Consider the following 14,448-nt stretch of genomic DNA (forward strand, 5'->3'; position numbering starts at 1 on the left):
CGCAGTCGTAGTAGTCGCCGCCGCTTCTGCAGAAGTAGCAAATGGCCATCGTAGCAAATACGGCGAGGGACGCCCTGCCTTCGATTCCGAATGCACAAAGTGTGTGGTCTTGTTTCTCAGTCTACATTTGGTCGGTCTCGTAAGAGGTTGAATGTAAGGAATGGGTGGGAAAGAGCAAGGGGCAGCGGCTGTGTAGAACGAAAACACAAGTCCTCAGGGGTGTGAGTGTTTCGAGATGAGTCGTATACATGTTATAGTTGGTCGTCAGTGACCGTGTGTCGTAAGGGATAAGGCGTCGGACTTCGGATCTGAAGATTACAGGTTCGAATAATGTCGCGCTCGTGTTTTTCCAGTTCTGAAAAAGAAACATACCGTTTTAATGTAGCAATTGAGCAGTACGAAACCGTCTGAATGTTACTGTTGACCATTTTTTGCTTGGAGTTGCTCCTGAGCATGAAACACACACAACAAGACCGGTGTTAACTAGCGAAATGGTCGGCACAGTGCCGACACCGCGAGTTTTGACTGGCACTTGCACATCTAAAACAACGTCGGAAAGTAACTCGTTCGGCTTTTGAGTCACATAAAGTATGTGTGTTAATTTTGACGCCACTAGCTCTGCATGTTGTCATGCAATTTCTTTACCTCTCAGAAATGATTATGACATAAAAGTGAAGTACGTGACGAGTGTGACGTTAGGAAAACATTAGGCAGCATGGAGAGATTCTGTATGGGACCACCCATCCCAAACGAGTACTGTGTGACGTGCTACCCGGCAGGTATTCACCGAGGTAGCCGGCTAGCTCAGTCGGTAGAGCATCAGACTCTTAATCCCAGGGTCGTAGGTTCGAGCCACACGCTGGGCGGAACGGAATTTTGTTCCGCTGCAGATATAAATTACCGTTTTTCTGATTAACGAGATGTAATGGAAATAGCAACTTTAAACTTTGCCTACGTCTCTGTCAGTCGCAAGGAAACTGTATTTGAAGGTGAAGGTGATTTTGTTGACATGTGTGAAAGACATGTTCTGAAATGCAAGTGTTGTTGTTTGGAGAGCACATCGGTTACGTGTCAGATGTGTAGCTAAGCAGCAATGGGTCGCCATAGCTGCAAATATTAGCCGGTAATATGAAATGTCGTCAGCTGAAGTCTGATTATGCAGACGACCGTAAGGGGGAAGTACTCAAGAGTACCGCTAGGACGCGCCTCTTCAGCTCAGTGGTAGACCACTGGTCTAATAAACCAGGCGTCCTAAGTTCCATCTTCACAGGAGAAAGCTGAATTTTGGAAATCAGTTGCGCGTTGTGGCCGTATTGCAAACAGTATCTGTGATGACGAACAATTAGCGACAGGCGTTTTTTTAAGAATTACTCTCAGATGTGATTAACGCGAATGGCGCAGATAAAGCATTTGCCAAAGCGGTACAGCATAGGGTGGGACGAGGCAGTCTGAATTACATTTTATAGATGTATTTCTCACATATCTCAAAGCCTCTCGCGGTCGTCGTCGTCGTCGTCGTCGTCGTCGTCGTCGTCGTCGTCGTCGTCGTCGTCGTCGCCGCCGCCGCTTCTGCAGAAGTAGCAAATGGCCGTCGTAGCAAATGCGGCGAGGGACGCCCTGCCTTCGATTCCGAATGCACAAAGTGTGTGGTCTTGTTTCCCAGTCTATATTTGGTCGGTCTCGTAAGAGGTTGAATGTAACGAATGGGTGGGAAAGAGCAAGGGGCAGCGGCTGTGTAGAACGAAAACACAAATCCTCAGGGGTGTGAGCGTTCCGATATGAGTCGTATACATGTTGTAGTTGGTCGTCAGTGACCGTGTGACCTAATGGATAAGGCGTCGGACTTCGGATCTGAAGATTACAGGTTCGAATGATGTCACGCTCGTGTTTTTCCAGTTCTGAAAAAGAAACATACCGTTTTAATGTAGCAATTGAGCAGTACGAAACCGTCTGAATGTTGCTGTTGACCATTTTTTGCTTGGAGTTGCTCCTGAGCTTGAAACACACACAAGAAGACCGGTGTTAACTAGCGAAATGGTCGGCAGAGTGCCGACACGGCGAGTTTTGACTGGCAATTGCACATCTAAAACAACGTCGGAAAGTAACTCGTTCGGCTTTTGAGTCACATAAAGTATGTGTGTTAATTTTGACGCCACTAGCTCTGCATGTTGTCATGCAATTTCTTTACCTCTCAGAAATGATTATGACATAAAAGTGAAGTACGTGACGAGTGTGACGTTAGGAAAACATTAGGCAGCATGGAGAGATTCTGTATGGGACCACCAAACCCAAACGAGTTCCGTGTAACGTGCTAACCGGCATGTACTCACCGAGGTAGCCGGCTAGCTCAGTCGGTAGAGCGTCAGACTCTTACTCCCAGGGTCGTGGGTTCGAGCCACATGCTGGGCGAAACGGAATTTTGTTCCGCTGCAGATGTAAATTACCGTTTTTCTGATTAACGAGATGTAATGGAAATAGCAACTTTAAACTTTGCCTACGTCTCTGTCAGTCGCAAGGAAACTGTATTTGAAGGTGATGGTGATTTTGTAGACATGTGTGAAAGACATGTTCTGAAATGCAAGTGTTGTTGTTTGGAGAGCACATCGGTTACGTGTCAGATGTGTAGCTAAGCAGTAATGGGTCGCCATAGCTGCAAATATTAGCCGGTAATATGAAGTGTTGTCAGCTGAAGTCTGATTATGGAGACGACCGTAAGGGCGAAGTACCCAAGAGTACCGTTAGGACGCGCCTCTTTAGCTCAGTGGTAGAGCACTGGTCTAATAAACCAGGCGTCGTAAGTTCAATCCTCACAGGAGAAAGCTGAATTTTGGAAATCAGTAGCGCCTTGTGGCCGTATAGCAAACAGTATCTGTGATGACGAACAATTAGCGACAGGCGTTTTTTTAAGAATTACTCTCAGATGTGATTAAGGCGAATGGCGCAGATAAAGCATTTGCCAAAGCGGTACAGCATAAGGTGGGACGAGGCAGTCTGAATTACATTTTATAGATGTATTTCTCACATATCTCAGAGCCTGTCGTCGTCGTCGTCGTCGTCGTCGCCGCCGCCGCTTCTGCAAAAGTAACAAATGGCCATCGTAGCAAATGCGGCGAGGGACGCCTGCCTTCGATTCCGAATGCACAAAGTGTGTGGACTTGTTTCTCAGTCTACATTTGGTCGGTCTCGTAAGAGGTTGAATGTAACGAATGGGTGGGAAAGAGCAAGGGGCAGCGGCTGTGTAGAACGAAAACACAAATCCTCAGGGGTGTGAGCGTTTCGATATGAGTCGTATACATGTTAGAGTTGGTCGTCAGTGTCCATGTGGCCTAATGGGTAAGGCGTCGGACTTCGGATCTGAAAATTACAGGTTCGAATGATGTCAGCCCGTGTTTTTCCAGTTCTGAAAAAGAAACATACCGTTTTAATGTAGCAATTGAGCAGTACGAAACCGTCTGAATGTTGCTGTTGACCATTTTTTGCTTGGAGTGTCTCCTGAGCTTGAAACACACTCAACAAGACCGGTGTTAACTAGCGAAATGGTCGGCACAGTGCCGACACCGCGAGTTTTGACTGGCACTTGCACATCTAAAACAACGTCGGAAAGTAACTCGTTCGGCTTTTGAGTCACATATAGTATGTGTGTTAATTTTGACGCCACTAGCTCTGCATGTTGTCATGCAATTTCTTTACCTCTCAGAAATGATTATGACATAAAAGTGAAGTACGTGACGAGTGTGACGTTAGGAAAACATTAGGCAGCATGGAGAGATTCTGTATGGGACCACCCAACCCAAACGAGTACTGTGTGACGTGCTACCCGGCATGTATTCACCGAGGTAGCCAGCTAGCTCAGTCGGTAGAGCGTCAGACTTTTAATCCCAGGGTCGTGGGTTTGAGCCACACGCTGGGCGGAACGGAATTTTGTTCCGCTGCAGATGTAAATTACCGTTTTTCTGATTAACGAGATGTAATGGAAATAGCAACTTTAATCTTTGCCTACATCTCTGTCAGTCGCAAGAAACTGTATTTGAAGGTGAAGGTGATTTTGTAGACATGTGTGAAAGACATGTTCTGAAATGCAAGTGTTGTTGTTTGGAGAGCACATCGGTTACGTGTCAGTTGTGTAGCTAAGCAGTAATGGGTCGCAATAGCTACAAATATTAGCCGGTAATATGAAGTGTTGTCAGCTGAAGTCTGATTATGGAGACGACCGTAAGGGCGAAGTACCCAAGAATACCGCTAGGACGCGCCTCTTTAGCTCAGTGGTAGAACGCTGCTCTAATAAACCAGGCGTCGTAAGTTCCATCCTCACAGGAGAAAGCTGAATTTTGGAAATCTGTTGCGCTTTGTGGCCGTATAGCAAACAGTATCTGTGATGACGAACAATTAGCGACAGGCGTTTTTTTAAGAATTACTCTCAGATGTGATTAAGGCGAATGGCGCAGATAAAGCATTTGCCAAAGCGGTACAGCATAAGGTGGGACGAGGCAGTCTGAATTACATTTTATAGATGTATTTCTCACATATCTCAGAGCCTGTCGTCGTCGTCGCCGCCGCCGCCGCCGCCGCCGCTTCTGCAGAAGTAGCAAATGGCCATCGTAGCAAATGCGGCGACGGACGCCCTGCCTTCGATTCTGAATGCATAAAGTGTGTGGGCTTGTTTCTCAGTCTACATTTGGTCGGTCTCGTAAGAGGTTGAATGTAACGAATTGGTGGGAAAGAGCAATAGGCAGCGGCTGTGTAGAACGAAAACACAAATCCTCAGGGGTGTGAGCGTTTCGATATGAGTCGTATACTTTTTATAGTTGGTCGTCAGTGACCGTGTGGCCTAATGGATAAGGCGTCGGACTTCGCATCTGAAGATTACAGGTTCGAATGGTGTCACGCTCGTGTTTTCCAGCTCTGAAAAAGAAACATACCGTTTTAATGTAGCAATTGAGCAGTACGAAACCGTCTGAATGTTGCTGTTGACCATTTTTTGCTTGGAGTTGCTCCTGAGCTTGAAACACACACAACAAGACCGGTGTTAACTAGCGAAATGGTCGGCCCAATGCCGACACCGCGAGTTTTGACTGGCACTTGCACATCTAAAACAACGTCGGAAAGTAACTCGTTCGGCTTTTGAGTCACAGAAAGTATGTGTGTTAATTTTGACGCCACTAGCTCTGCATGTTGTCATGCAATTTCTTTACCTCTCAGAAATGATTATGACATAAAAGTGAAGTACGTGACGAGTGTGACGTTAGGAAAACATTAGGCAGCATGGAGAGATTCTGTATGGGACCACCAAACCCAAACGAGTTCCGTGTAACGTGCTAACCGGCATGTACTCACCGAGGTAGCCGGCTAGCTCAGTCGGTAGAGCGTCAGACTCTTACTCCCAGGGTCGTGGGTTCGAGCCACACGCTGGACGAAACGGAATTTTGTTCCGCTGCAGATGTATATTACCGTTTTTCTGATTAACGAGATGTAATGGAAATAGCAACTTTAATCTTTGCCTACATCTCTGTCAGTCGCAAGAAAACTGTATTTGAAGGTGAAGGTGATTTTGAAGACATGTGTGAAAGACATGTTCTGAAATGCAAGTGTTGTTGTTTGGAGAGCACATCGGTTACGTGTCAGTTGTGTAGCTAAGCAGTAATGGGTCGCAATAGCTACAAATATTAGCCGGTAATATGAAGTGTTGTCAGCTGAAGTCTGATTATGGAGACGACCGTAAGGGCGAAGTACCCAAGAATACTGGTAGGACGCGCCTCTTTAGCTCAGTGGTAGAACACTGCTCTAATAAACCAGGCGTCGTAAGTTCCATCCTCACAGGAGAAAGCTGAATTTTGGAAATCTGTTGCGCGTTGTGGCCGTATAGCAAGCAGTATCTGTGATGACGAACAATTAGCGACAGGCGTTTTTTTAAGAATTACTCTCAGATGTACTTAAGGCGAATGGCGCAGATAAAGAATTTGCCAAAGCGGTACAGCATAAGGTGGGACGAGGCAGTCTGAATTACATTTTATAGATGTATTTCTCACATATCTCAGAGCCGGTAGTCGTCGTCGTCGACGCCGCCGCCGCCGCCGCTTCTGCAGAAGTAGCAAACGGCCATCGTAGCAAATGCGGCGAGGGACGCCCTGCCTTCGATTCCGAATGCACAAAGTGTGTGGTCTTGTTTCTCAGTCTACATTTGGTCGGTCTCGTAAGAGGTTGAATGTAACGAATGGGTGGGAAAGAGCAAGGGGCAGCGGCTGTGTAGAACGAAAACACAAATCCTCAGGGGTGTGAGCGTTTCGATATGAGTCGTATACTTGTTATGGTTGTTCGTCAGTGACCGTGTGGCCTAATGGATAAGGCGTCGGACTTCGCATCTGAAGATTACAGGTTCGAATGATGTCACGCTCGTGTTTTTCCAGTTCTGAAAAAGAAACATACCGTTTTAATGTAGCAATTGAGCAGTAGGAAACCGTCTGAATGTTGCTGTTGACCATTTTTTGCTTGGAGTTGCTCCTGAGCTTGAAACACACACAAGAAGACCGGTGTTAACTAGCGAAATGGTCGGCACAGTGCCGACACCGCGAGTTTTGACTGGCACTTGCACATCTAAAACAACGTCGGAAAGTAACTCGTTCGGCTTTTGAGTCACATAAAGTATGTGTGTTAATTTTGACGCCACTAGCTCTGCATGTTGTCATGCAATTTCTTTACCTCTCAGAAATGATTATGACATAAAAGTGAAGTACGTGACGAGTGTGACGTTAGGAAAACATTAGGCAGCATGGAGAGATTCTGTATGGGACCACCCAACCCAAACGATTACTGTGTGACGTGCTACCCAGGAGGTATTCAACGAGGTAGCCGGCTAGCTCTGTCGGTAGAGCGTCAGACTCTTAATCCCAGGGTCGTGGGTTCGAGCCACACGCTGGGCGGAACGGAATTTTGTTCCGCTGCAGATGTAAATTACCGTTTTTCTGATTAACGAGATGTAATGGAAATAGCAACTTTAAACTTTGCCTACGTCTCTGTCAGTCGCAAGGAAACTGTATTTGAAGGTGAAGGTGATTTTGTAGACATGTGTGAAAGACATGTTCTGAAATGCAAGTGTTGTTGTTTGGAGAGCACATCGGTTACGTGTCAGATGTGTAGGTAAGCAGTAATGGGTCGCCATAGCTGCAAATATTAGCCGGTAATATGAAGTGTTGTCAGCTGAAGTCTGATTATGGAGACGACCGTAAGGGCGAAGTACACTAGATCGCGTGTTGGACGCTCCTCTTTAGCTCAGTGGTAGAGCACTGGTCTAATAAACCAGGCGTCGTAAGTTCCATCCTCACAGGTGAAAGCTGAATTTTGGAAATCAGTTGCGCGTTGTGGCCGTATAGCAAACAGTATCTGTGATGACGAACAATTAACGACAGGCGTTTTTTTAAGAATTACTCTCAGATGTAATTAAGGCGAATGGCGCAGATAAAGAATTTGCCAAAGCGGTACAGCATAAGGTGGGACGAGGCAGTCTGAATTACATTTTATAGATGTATTTCTCACATATCTGAGAGCCTGTCGTCGTCGTCGTCGACGCCGCCGCCGCCGCCGCCGCCGCCGCCGCCGCTTCTGCAGAAGTAGCAAACGGTCATCGTAGCAAATGCGGCGAGGGACGCCCTGCCTTCGATTCCGAATGCACAAAGTGTGTGGTCTTGTTTCTCAGTCTACATTTGGTCGGTCTCGTAAGAGGTTGAATGTAACGAATGGGTGGGAAAGAGCAAGGGGCAGCGGCTGTGTAGAACGAAAACACAAATCCTCAGGGGTGTGAGCGTTTCGATATGAGTCGTATACTTGTTTTAGTTGTTCGTCAGTGACCGTGTGGCCTAATGGATAAGGCGTCGGACTTCGCATCTGAAGATTACAGGTTCGAATGATGTCACGCTCGTGTTTTCCAGTTCTGAAAAAGAAACATACCGTTTTAATGTAGCAATTGAGCAGTACGAAACCGTCTGAATGTTGCTGTTGACCATTTTTTGCTTGGAGTTGCTCCTGAGCTTGAAACACACACAAGAAGACCGGTGTTAACTAGCGAAATGGTCGGCACAGTGCCGACACCGCGAGTTTTGACTGGCACTTGCACATCTAAAACAACGTCGGAAAGTAACTCGTTCGGCTTTTGAGTCACATAAAGTATGTGTGTTAATTTTGACGCCACTAGCTCTGCATGTTGTCATGCAATTTCTTTACCTCTCAGAAATGATTATGACATAAAAGTAAAGTACGTGACGAGTGTGACGTTAGGAAAGCATTAGGCAGCATGGAGAGATTCTGTATGGGACCACCCAACCCAAACGAGTACTGTGTGACGTGCTACCCGGCATGTATTCACCGAGGTAGCCGGCTAGCTCAGTCGGTAGAGCGTCAGACTTTTAATCCCAGGGTCGTGGGTTCGAGCCACACGCTGGGAGAAACGGAATTTTGTTCCGCTGCAGATGTAAATTACCGTTTTTCTGATTAACGAGATGTAATGGAAATAGCAACTTTAATCTTTGCCTGCATCTCTGTCAGTCGCAAGAAAACAGTATTTGAAGGTGAAGGTGATTTTGTAGACATGTGTGAAAGACATGTTCTGAAATGCAAGTGTTGTTGTTTGGAGAGCACATCGGTTACGTGTCAGTTGTGTAGCTAAGCAGTAATGGGTCGCAATAGCTGCAAATATTAGCCGGTAATATGAAGTGTTGTCAGCTGAAGTCTGATTATGGAGACGACCGTAAGGGCGAAGTACCCAAGAATACCGCTAGGACGCGCCTCTTTAGCTCAGTGGTAGAACACTGCTCTAATAAACCAGGCGTCGTAAGTTCCATCCTCACAGAAGAAAGCTGAATTTTGGAAATCAGTTGCGCGTTGTGGCCGTATAGCAAACAGTATCTGTGATGACGAACAATTAGCGACAGGCGTTTTTTTAAGAATTACTCTCAGATGTACTTAAGGCGAATGGCGCAGATAAAGAATTTGCCAAAGCGGTACAGCATAAGGTGGGACGAGGCAGTCTGAATTACATTTTATAGATGTATTTCTCACATATCTCAGAGCCTGTCGTCGTCGTCGTCGTCGTCGTCGTCGTCGTCGTCGTCGTCGTCGTCGTCGTCGTCGTCGCCGCCGCCGCTTCTGCAGAAGTAGCTAACGGCCATCGTAGCAAATGCAGCGAGGGACGCCCTGCCTTCGATTCCGAATGCACAAAGTGTGTGGTCTTGTTTCTCAGTCTACATTTGGTCGGTCTCGTAAGAGGTTGAATGTAACGAATGGGTGGGAAAGAGCAAGGGGCAGCGGCTGTGTAGAACGAAAACACAAATCCTCAGGGGAGTGAGCGTTTCGATATGAGTCGTATACATGTTATAGTTGGTCGTCAGTGACCGTGTGGATTAAAGGATAAGGCGTCGGACTTCGCATTTGAATGTTGCTGTTGACCAATTTTTGCTTGGAGTTGCTCCTGAGCTTGAAACACACACAAGAAGACCGGTGTTAACTAGCGAAATGGTCGGCACAGTGCCGACACCGCGAGTTTTGACTGGCACTTGCACATCTAAAACAACGTCGAAAAGTAATTCGTTCGGCTTTTGAGTCACATAAAGTATGTGTGTTAATTTTGACGCCACTAGCTCTGCATGTTGTCATGCAATTTCTTTACCTCTCAGAAATGATTATGACATAAAAGTGAAGTACGTGACGAGTGTGACGTTAGGAAAACATTAGGCAGCATGGAGAGATTCTGTATGGGACCACCCAACCGAAACGATTACTGTGTGACGTGCTACCCGGGAGGTAATCACCGAGGTAGCAGGCTAGCTCAGTCGGTAGAGCGTCAGGCTCTTAGTCCCAGGGTCGTGGGTTCGAGCCACACGCTGGGCGGAACGGAATTTTGTTCCGCTGCAGACGTAAATTACCGTTTTTCTGATTAACGAGATGTAATGGAAATAGCAACTTTAAACTTTGCCTACGTCTCTGTCAGTCGCAAGGAAACTGTATTTGAAGGTGAAGGTGATTTTGTAGACATGTGTGAAAGACATGTTCTGAAATGCAAGTGTTGTTGTTTGGAGAGCACATCGGTTACGTGTCAGATGTGTAGCTAAGCAGTAATGGGTCGCCATAGCTGCAAATATTAGCCGGTAATATGAAGTGTTGTCAGCTGAAGTCTGATTATGCAGACGTCCGTAAGGGCGAAGTACCCAAGAATACCGCTAGGACCCGCCTCTTTAGCTCAGTGGTCGTTCCGCTTGAGACGCGACAGCGATCGGACGTGCTGTGTATTCGATCCGCCGTTACCCTCGGGTTGTGAATATTTACCTTCTGTGTGTGACGTTTCTTTGTCTTCTGTTTTTCGTTGTTTCTTTGCCTTAGTGTTTGTTTTGTGTCTTGCGTTGTATTGCGGCTTTTGCCGCATTAATTGTTATGGCTTCCCGGTTGTTTCCGCGGAAATGTACTCTCAGTTTTCAGTTTAACAAGGCTACCAGGAATGTCCAACCGACATCGTTGGAAATTCACGAATGGATTGTGGACACGATTGGCATTACATCGGACCAGGTACATACGGCGTATTTTGATACAGAATTATACTGCTTTTTTGTGAAATTGTTGAACCCGGTTTTGCTGGATAAGATATTACTTAAACATGGTGAGCAAATGTCGTTCCGTCATAGGGATGGTTCTGTTAGCAGTGTTACTGTCTCAAATGCAGAAATTACGTATACCACAGTTCGGGTTTATAATTTACCTCCTGAAGTTGACAACAGCTATCTTAAGGAAGCTTTGCTTGGTTATGGTACTGTTCGGTCAATTCGAAATGAACGTTGGTCTGCACAACATAAGCTGCAATGTTATAACGGTGTCAGATCAGTTGAAATGCATATTAAGTCTAATATACCGTCCCATCTGATTGTATGTGGTTATCGTGTACATCTTACTTATGAGGGGCAGCTTGGTACATGTTTCCTATGTAATGAACATGGTCATGTTCGAGCTAATTGCCCTAAGCGGGTATTTGTGCTTAAAAATGGCCTAGCACAGCGCCGCAAATTAACGGTTGCCGATCTTGTGCCAGCAGCTTCCTCCACTGTTTCCTATCTGCCTCCTGCAGTAGCTTCTTCACAACAGGTGTCACCCTCCCCTGATGCAGGTTTTCCTCCGCTACCCACTCGCCCAGACGTATCGGCTGCTCCTATACCGATTCCGTCTGTTTCCAACAACAAACGCCGTCGTGCTAGTGATACCGGTAGCACTGATGACGAAGCTGCTGTTTCGCAGCCGGTTTGCGAATCTGATGAGAGAATTCCAGAATCTCCCATGCCTGTTTCAGAATCTGTTCCCGCTGTCTCTCCTGCTTTGCCTGATGACGTCAAACTTGCTGCCATGCCGTCGGCGCAAGAGCCACAACATTCGGTCGAGGTGTTGTTGACATCCCCACCGCCACAGGCATCACAACATGTTGACGACACTTCGGTGGAGACGGCTGTTTGTCGGAACACTTCTCCTAGAACTGCGCGCTCCGCATCAGCAGACTCCAAACCTATCGTACCACCTCCTACACTTCCAATACCTACACATTCTGAAACCGGTGCCGATGTTCCTGATGCAGTTTTCCCCTTGATGGCTCCTCCTTCTGACTCCTCTCGCCCTGCTAATCCTTCGGACGCTTTGGTTGACGTGCCTGATCTCGAACCCCCCACTCCGCCTGCTCTTGAATCTGGTGTGCATCAGATACGTCGTCGGGTGAAAGTGCCCCCCAATCTCCACGCGGTGCGGAAGAAACATAAGCATGCGAAGGACGACTCTGATTCCGTTGATTCTGGACAATCACCCTCTGCCATGTCTGATGTTGATATGGATGTAGTTGCTTCTAGTGTGGTGTAATTTGGGTTCATTTCTCATTTTTTGGTTGATGTTGCAGGCGTACACGTTTATTACCTTAAATATAAATGGCATTCAATCTGCTCTGAAGTTAGCGTCTCTGCAGCAGTTTATTTATGACTCTGCAGCTGATATTGTTTTCCTGCAGGAAGTCTCCGTTGCACACCTGTTTGTTCCTGGTTTTCGCACTATTATAAATTTTGCACCTGAGTTTTCTGCAGGTACTGCTTTCCTAATTCGTGACGGTATCCCCGTTACCGAAATTGAGCTTTTAGACTCGGGACGGGGCATTGGTTGTCGGTAATTTGACACGACCTTGGTTAACATTTACGCCCCCTCTGGTTCTAGCAAGCGGCAGGAAAGGTCTCGTTTTTATAAAGAGGATCTGATTTACCTTTTACGAAAAAATCCTGCGACCTTGATATTGGGGGGCGATTTTAATAGTGTGTTACAAGCTAAAGACCAATCCCCTCATTTTAATTATTGTTTCGAGCTACATTCTCTTGTACGTCAATTACGACTACGCGATGCGTGGGAGGTTAAACACCCCACTTTAGTTAAATTTACATTTTTTACTGCCACCTCAAGTAGTCGACTTGACCGATTGTATATTTCTGATCCCCTTAGTGTTTCTGTTTTAGATGTAGATGTTATTCCAGCCAGTTTTACGGATCATTGTGCCCTGGCTGTTATAATTAATTTGGAGCGTCAACCTCTTAAACTTTATAGGCCGCTGTGGAAATTAAATGTCTCCTTGCTCGATGACCCTGACATCGAACCTCTAATACAGACGGCGTGGGACTTTTGTTTACGTTCTCTGCGATACTATCCGTCTAAGCTTCATTGGTGGATCCACTGTGTGAAGCCAAAACTACGTCGCACTTTAATGTCCTACAGTTATAATAGAGCGCGAGATCTGAAACTGACTTTTGAATATTACTATTCGGTACTTCGCGAACTTTATGATAATTCTACAGTGACATGTGCCCACCTTTCTGAGATTCGGAAAATTAAGGCCAAGCTACTTAGTATTAAGCGGCTTCAGATGGAAGGATTGAAGATTAAATCTAAACCACCGTCCACGTTAGCACATGAAATGACTTCTATGTACCATCTGTTTCGTCACCACAAGAACCGTCGACGTGTATTGATTGACGGCCTTATGGCAGCTGATGGTCGCCGGCTTACCTTACAGAATCAAATAACCCATGAACTTACCTGCTACTATGAGACGTTATATACTGCGGCTGATTCTGATCCGATTGATGTTGACGAGATTTTAACTGATATCCCATCAGTTTTAACAGAGGACCATAATGCAAAATTTTTAGCTCCTTTTACTGCAGACGAAATTTCAGCTTTCATTGCTTGTTCAGCATCTCACAAATCTCCTGGTCCTGATGGCCTACCTAAGGAGTTTTTTGTTCGCTTTTGGCCTATTGTAGGGCCTGTTTTTACGGATATTGTGAATGAAATCTTGAATGGTGGCACAATTCCAGCCGATTTCAAGAGAGGTACGGTTGTCCTGATACCTAAATCTGCTGGTTTGAAGACAGCTAGTGACTTTCGTCCTTTAACCCTATTAAATTTTGACTATAAGACGGCCGCTAGGGCTGTTAATGCACGTCTATCCCTCTTGCTTACACCTGTGATACCTCCTTGTCAAAGCTGCTTTCCAGGGCGCTCCATATTGACGTCTCTGGCGGGGTATCGTGATGTCGTGTCGATTGTCGCTGTCACCAATATTTCCTGTGCGCTTTTATTTGTTGATTTTAGTAAGGCCTATGATCGTGTGTCCCATTCGTTTTTAGAGCTTCTGCTGCGCCGGCTCGGTTTTAATGAACAGGCGCTGCTGGTACTTAAGAATATGACGACTGGCATTTCTGCTAAGATTGACGTTAATGGCCAGCTGACAAAGGTCATTGATATTCAACGTGGCTTCCCGCAAGGTAGTCCTTTATCCATGACCCTTTATTCTCTCTCCCTTCAACCAGTCCTTACACGTCTCAACCCGACACTTCGTGGTCTTACGATCTCTGGGGTTACCCAGACGGCAACAGCTTATGCTGATGATTTGGTTGTTTTGCTTCGTTCCACCGCAGAAGTGCCGCAGTTGAAAATGGAACTCGATAAATTTTCTGCGGCCTCAGGTTCTCGTATCAATCCCCGTAAAAGCAAGCTCCTGAATTTGCGGGGCTTTGAACGTGTGGTTGTTCCGTGGGTTACAGCTGTTGAACACCATACACATTTAGGTATCTATCTTGAACGTTGTCCTCTTCGGATGTCTGCAAAAAATTGGCAAGTGGCCATTTCCAAGGTAATTTTTAAATTACGTTGTGATGTTCTTACGAAGCCGCGTCTTGAGGGCGGCTTGTCGTTCACCGATGTCCGTGTCAAGGCTGCTGCCCTTTATGTTAAGCGAACCCTCCATCTTTTATTATCTGAGTCCCCGACTGTTACTTCGCGATTATTCCATGTCGTTCGTCCTGCGAGCTTGTCACCGCCCATTAACGTTGGGCCTCTAAATGCGAAGCTACGGCATGTTCGGGACTTCTACATTGAGATTAGTTACCTAGA

General features: G+C 46.2%; 1 non-coding gene across 1 annotated transcript; it reads left to right on the plus strand.

Annotated features, from left to right (window-relative positions):
- Nucleotides 1-2,747: 2,747 nt before the first annotated feature.
- Trnai-aau (transfer RNA isoleucine (anticodon AAU)) lies at nt 2,748-2,822 on the plus strand. The gene has a single exon. It is a non-coding gene; the product is annotated as a tRNA-Ile (tRNA).
- The last annotated feature ends 11,626 nt before the right edge of the window (nt 2,823-14,448 follow it).

The sequence above is a fragment of the Schistocerca gregaria genome, chromosome 3 (assembly GCF_023897955.1).
Source record: "Schistocerca gregaria isolate iqSchGreg1 chromosome 3, iqSchGreg1.2, whole genome shotgun sequence".
In the NCBI taxonomy this organism is placed as follows: Eukaryota; Metazoa; Arthropoda; class Insecta; order Orthoptera; family Acrididae; genus Schistocerca; species Schistocerca gregaria.